Source organism: Echinops telfairi, unplaced genomic scaffold (assembly GCF_000313985.2).
Source record: "Echinops telfairi isolate 266 unplaced genomic scaffold, ASM31398v2 ScPeMD7_18;HRSCAF=68, whole genome shotgun sequence".
Lineage (NCBI taxonomy): Eukaryota > Metazoa > Chordata > Mammalia > Afrosoricida > Tenrecidae > Echinops > Echinops telfairi.
Window position 1 is genome coordinate 85008380 of NW_022103915.1, and position 6777 is coordinate 85015156.

A 6777-nucleotide genomic window follows, 5' to 3' on the forward strand; every position below is an offset into this window, starting at 1 on the left:
TCTTTCTTGAAAGACATGTTACTATTGAGGTCCTTTGACTTTTAGACCTGCTTCCTTTAAAAATTGCTCATGTTCCAGGCATGAGTTCCACATGACATATTTATCTTCTTGTGCTAAAATTGAAGCTCCTCTCCTACTGCGGTTTTCTGTAGTGCAGCATAGCCTAGTCTTTAGGATTGTCCTGACATTAATTACAATTACAGTGGGGAAAATTTCCCCTGAAATTGACATAAATTTGGGACTAAGAAAGGATCTTCTCCCCTCCCCACAAACCATCTTAGAATAATCTACTCCTGAAAAAGTTAGGACATCATTTCCGAACTTAAAAATTTGATGATGGAGTAGGGGTGGGGTTGGGGACCTACTGTTAGAATGTTTTTTTCAGTTTAAGTTATTATTTTTTTAAAAGATGATTTTATTGCGGGCTCTTACAGCTCTTATCACAAGCCATACATCAATTGTACCAAGCATATTTGTACCTATGCTGCCATCATCATTTTCTAAACATTTACTTTCTAGTTGAGCCCTTGGTGCAGTTTTATTTGGATGTGTTTTCTCTTTCTTTGAACGTTGTACGCAGCACACGATGCCCAATCTTTGTTGCTGTTGTCAGTTGCAACCAAGTTAGCTGACTCAGGATGAGCCGATGAGTAACAAGGAGTGCAGCTCAGTCCTGTGCCACCTTCATGAGCCGTCAGTGATATGTGTGAGCTCATGGTTGTAGCTAGTGTGTAGTGGCTTCCAATGTAGGGGCTCATCTTCCAGCATCATGCCCTGTTGTCATCCATCATGTTTTCATTGGCTAATTTTGGGACATAGATCACCAAGCTTTTCTCCCAGATCCTTTAGCCCAGAAGTTTCACTGACACCTGTGACCCTAGGTGACCCTACTGGCATTCAAAATATCACTGGCATAGCTTTAAGCATCATAGCAACTTGCAAGCCACCGCAGTATGAAAAGCTGACAGACGAGTGGGGCAGTTTTTCTCTTAATTACTACATAATTTATCGCAGGGTCATACACCTTGTTGGCTTCCTCCCAAACCCTGTTCTCTAACTCTACCTAGGCCATCAGCTCTTCTGCCGTATGCCCTCATCCTTTCCAAAGTCAGGCTCTTCAAATGCAGGGGGTAAAAATATCACCAGAGACCCTATGTCTTTCACATTACTTTCTGATCACCACCATGTCCCAGTTTTCTTCTGGTTGTATGGTTTGTCCTCAAATGTATCAACTGAAATATGTGGCTACCAAATTAAAACGCACTCAACATTAGGCTTCAGAACCCATTCCAGGAAGAAAGAGAACCTAACTATTAGCAAGGCCAGGGCTTCATAAGGCTCCTCCTAATTCTTTGGCAGAGAATCACTAGCCAAGAGATGAGGGTCTTGATGTTCCAGGGTTGGGTCAAAGACTCTGTGCAGCTGTTGGCACCACTGAATCCTCCTTAGGATTTGAAGGATACATTGTTCTTACAAATGGGTCAGTCTGAGATGATCTTTCTTCCTCAGCCTTTAATGGAGATTGGTACCACCGAGAGACAAAGCCTGGTCTACCATGGGCCTGCCGTGAGAACGTGAACAGAAGCAAGTACTGGTGGTGTGGATTGGACGCTTCACCAAGATGGAGTTAGGACTGACCCAAAATGCTTCCAGTGGCTCGGATTCCTAGGAGAAAGCAGAAAGGGCATACATAGCCCAATTGACAGGATGGATCCCTGAGAGGGGGTATCAGGAAGGCACCAACATTCTCATCTTCAAAGACCACCCTTGCTTATACATCTGAGGGGAGTTTGTCTGTTGTCCATTGTACTTCATTTGTTGTGCTAAATGATGATCACCCATCCAATTGTCTGGATCCCTTGGGGACAAAAATCAGGTTTATCCTGATAATCATCTTGTCAATATGCTTAGCTGCACAATGCCTGTCCCATATGAGAGTCACACTTTCTTCCCCTAAGAACTGAGAAGTTTCTGTCCTGAAAAATCTCCCTGTGAAGGAAATGCAATTATTGATCTATTACTATTCATGAAGTCAACAGTTCATGATACCTATGACTAATGTGGAGATTAGCTAAGGTATACAACATTATGTAAAGAGTGAACAAGTGCATATGTAGTCGAGAAACTATTCCAAGTGCACTGAATTAAAGAAATCTAAGCACCAAAAAGCAAACAAGTACTCCGGGGAAGGAGCGATGAGCAAAGAAATGACTGTCGAGACTCCCACCAGCGAAGACAGATGCTAGCAGCAAAGGCCAGTGCCAGAGTGAACCAGCTCAGCCTAAAGACACCGCAGACCAGAGGAGGAGACAGAGGGGACAGCGACACAGGGAGGACGCTGAAGAGGCCTCTGAGCTCTGTAGTGACACAGCCTGAGCCTGAGGGACAGAAAGAAAACCTAGTGGGGTCTGTCCTTCTGGACTACCATGCCGAAGAAGATGAGCCAAGATCGTGCATAAAAGTAAACATTTTACTTTTGCAAAGGAATCTGAGACGTTTTCCGAATGCCTGAACCTGATTAGGGAGGGATGCCCCAAAGAGGAAACAGAGGTCATATTCAGTGACCTGCTTAAAAATATTCCATTTGCTAGAAGCCAAACAAGCAGCCATCTAATAGGGAATCAACAAAACCCACATGGAGGAAGCACACCAGTCTGTGTGATTGTGAGGTTTTGATGGGAACAGGCATCAGAAGTTCAAAAATAAACAATCTCATGGAGGTCAAAGTAGAGACCCAGAGCCCACCGGTAGGAAATTGGACATTCCCATGCAGAGGGGCTGTACAGAAGAGAAAATACATCCGGGGGCAGTTTAACACTGATGAAACACACAACACTTCTCTAGTTGTTTAATCCTTCCCCCCACCCCCACTATTATGATCTCCATCCTACGTCGCAAATCCCACTAGACTGGTGTACACACAGAGCTTTCAATATACGGAACTCAGGAAAGACAAGCCTCCTCAGAAACAGTAGTGGGAGTAGGGATTCGAGGAGGATAGGGGAAGGGAATGGGAAGAGAGGAGGGAAAGGGGGAATAGATAGCAATGATGGCAGAATAACCCCCCTCAAGGCGGACGAATACGAGGATAATAGGTGAAGGGATAGAATGGGTGGTATAAGATATGTATAAATAATAATACATAATATATTAAGGGTTCGTAGGGGTGGCAGGGTGGGGGAGGGAGGGGGGAAAAGAGCTGATATCAAAGGGCTCAAGAAGAAAGATAATGTTTAGAAACTATTGAAGCCAACAATTGCACACGTCTGCCTCATATAATGGATGTATGGATTGTTATAATATATGTAAGAGCTCCCAATAACATGATTTATTAAATTAATAAAAAGATAAAAATATTCCAGATGCCACAAACCTTGCACGTTTTGAACCAAACACAAGTTGAAAACATTATTGCTGTCTCCAAGAAGGCCATCCTGGCAGAGGATCAGCCTACTGAAGAGATGCAACATGCAATTGCAGATATTCGGACAGGGAAGAGTCAAGAAGTTGATTTTAGAGAAAATAGCGAGGATGCCTGTGTAGTCAACACTGAAGACCGAAGCATTCATCTAAAACCAGGAAAACAAAACGGAAACCAAACATCATAAAACTGTGGAAGTCCGTGATTGTGAAAAGGAGCAAGAAGACTAGACAACAGAGCCAGCCAATGATGTGAATCCTGCCAAGAAGGAAGCCAGGGACAGTTGTATGATGAAACATAATGTAGCCACCATGCCATGCTTGCAGAGTGCTAAAAGATTTTGTTTGATAAAATAAATTCTATGTTCAAAGAGCTCAACTTTCTAACACCAGTGAGCTGGTCACAGCGTATTGAAGCTGAAACTTCAAAATTGCCGGGGATGTTGAAAGACCCTTATTCTGGAGTGTCTTCATTAGAACAGTTCACAGAGTGGAGCAGCGAAATTGATGCCTCCATGGGCTCCCCTACCACAGCTCTGTGCCGGAGGCACTTGGAAATCGAAGCCACAGAGGAGAAATCAAACTGATGAGGAACAGACTTTTATTATTGCTAGAGGATTTTCTTCTTTTTTCTTTCCATTTTGTGACTTAGCATTTGTCTTCGATCTGTGCTTGGCCAAGTACTCAAGTAGTGTAGGTATTCGTGGCTCCTTTAGGAATGTTCACATCGCAGCAGGAGGGCCTTTGGTGCAGCAGGATCCCAGTCCTCCTTTATCAGTCTCAACAGAGACTAAGTTTTCTCGAAGGTAGTCTGCTTTGTGCTTTGAGCATCAACAAGTTTTATCCTACTGTCAGCTGTGCACTTTACTTTTTTTTAATTAATCATTTTATTGGGAGCTCTGACAGGTAGCATAACATTCTATAGGTCAATCACCTCAAGCAGTGTTGTACAATTGCTACCACAATCAGTTTGAAAACATTTTCTTTCTTCTTGAACTCCTTGATATCAACTCACCTTTATCCCCTCCCTCAACAACCCTCCACCTGTTTATTTATTTTTATTTTTTTAATCATTTTATTAGGGGCTCATACAACTCTTATCACAATCCATACACACATCAATTGTGTAAAGCGCACTTGTACATTCATTGCCCTAGTCATTCTCAAAACATTTCCTCTCCACTTAAACCCCCTGCATTAGGTCCTCATTTTCCCCTCCCTCCCCGCTCCTTCCTCCCTCATGAACCTTTATAGTTTATAAATTGTTATTTGGTCATATTTTGCCCTGTCCGACGTCTCCCTTCACCCACTTTTCGGTTGTCCATCCCCCAGGGAGGAGGTCACATATAGTTTCTTGCAATCTGTACCTTCTTTCCTACCCACTCTCCCTCTACCCTCCCTGTTTCGCCACTCACACCACTGGTCCTATAGGGCTCATCCGCCCTGGATTCCCTGTATTTCCAGTTCCTATCTGTACCAGTGTACATCCTCTGGTCTAGCCAGCCTTGCAAGGTCGAATTCGAGTCATGGTAGTGGGAGCGGGGAGGAAACATTTAGGAACTAGAGGAAAGTTGTATTTCTCATCGTTATTACATCGCACCTTGACTGGCTCGTCTCCTCCCCGAGACCCCTCTGCAAGGGGATCTCCAATGGCCTACTAATGGGCTTTGGGTCTCCACTCCGCACTCCCCCCATCATTCACTATGGTAAGATTTTTTGTTCTGATGATGCCTTATACCTGATCCCTTCGACACCTGGTGGTTGCATAGGCTGGTGTGCTTCTTCCATGTGGGCTTTTTTGCTCCTGAGCTTGATGGCTGCTTGATTACCTCCCCCTGTTTATTTTTAAGAAGTCAAAAATTACAGAAATTTTATACTAAATGTAACTTCAGTTAAATCTAACTATAGTAATGCATCATTAGAAAATGAGATGTTCTAGAGAAAATCTATCATTTTTCATGGACATTTTTAAAATTCCTGACATAAACTCCCTGTCCATAACTATAATACTCTGAGAAATCTTTCCTTTACAATTCTGGAGCCGTATAAAAGTCAATAACAAAGATATATAAGACAAAACTGGAACAAAAACTAACAGTTGTAGAAATAGGTAATACAGTTTGGTTCAAGTCCATCGGCTGGATGTAGGCTGCAGGATTCTCTGACTCATGTTACTGTGGAAGCAGACAGACAGGACGCAGGATAAAGAAGCAGGAGGGCCACAGGCTGGTGGATGCAGAGGCAAATAAACATGAGGTCAGCCAAATTAAACCCGAGGGTCAGCAGTGTACTGATGGCTCCTGGGATCAACAGGTTACCCAACAGGAGATCGATGAATCAGATGCAGGATCCAGAATGAGCAGAAGACAAAGGGGCAAAAAAGAGCTTAGCTCAGGTGTCATCCTGCTGCAATCTGGTTGATCGCTTGAGTTCCACCATTATCTACACTCAACAGTGTCTCCATCCAAACTCTGAACTCACTGCTATCGAGTTGATTCACATTCATCACGACCCTAAAGGACAGAGTAGAATTGCCCCTGTGAAGTTCCAAGACTGTAACTCTTTATGGGAGCAGAAAGCTTCATTTTTCTCTCTAGGAGCGGTTGGTGGTTTTGAACTGCTGGCCTTCTTGTTAGCAACCCGATGGGCAGCCATCCACCACCAGGGTTCCTCATCAGGAATGTCTAGTTGACATAAACTCCAACCATCGCAACTTACTTCACTCACTTACTTCACTGTCTGACCCCTAGGTTCGTCAAGTTGTAAGATGTTTCACTGGTTCATTGCTATGATCGCTATACCACTGCATAGTATTTCATTGTGTGTATGTGTGATAGTTTGTTTACCCACTCATCTGTTGATGTGACTTATAATGGCTTTTGTTTCTCTCAAGTATATGAAGGGGCTTCAAAAATTGTGGAAAATTCAATTGCCTTTTCATTCCATTTTTCCATGAACCCTTTTTAAAAATCATTTTATTAGGGGCTCATACAACTCTTATCACAATCCATACACACATCAATTGTGTCCAGCACATTCGCACTTTTTGAAGCCTCCTTATATATCTTGTAGTGGGATTGCTGGGCCATAGGAAAGACCAAACGATATGGTTCAACGCATTGATCTAGCACTTGGGACACTTACTCATTTATGCCACGAGTTCCGGAAGACAGCGACTCGATCAACCAATTGGAAAGAGATCCACATCTGTGTCTATTCCAAAGAATGGCAGCCCAGAGAGTGGGTTGGAAAGGGGGAACGGATTATAAGGATCTACATGTGACCTCCTCCCTGGGGGACAGACACCCGAAAAGTGGGTGAAGGGAGACGTCGGACAGGGCAAGATATGACAAAATA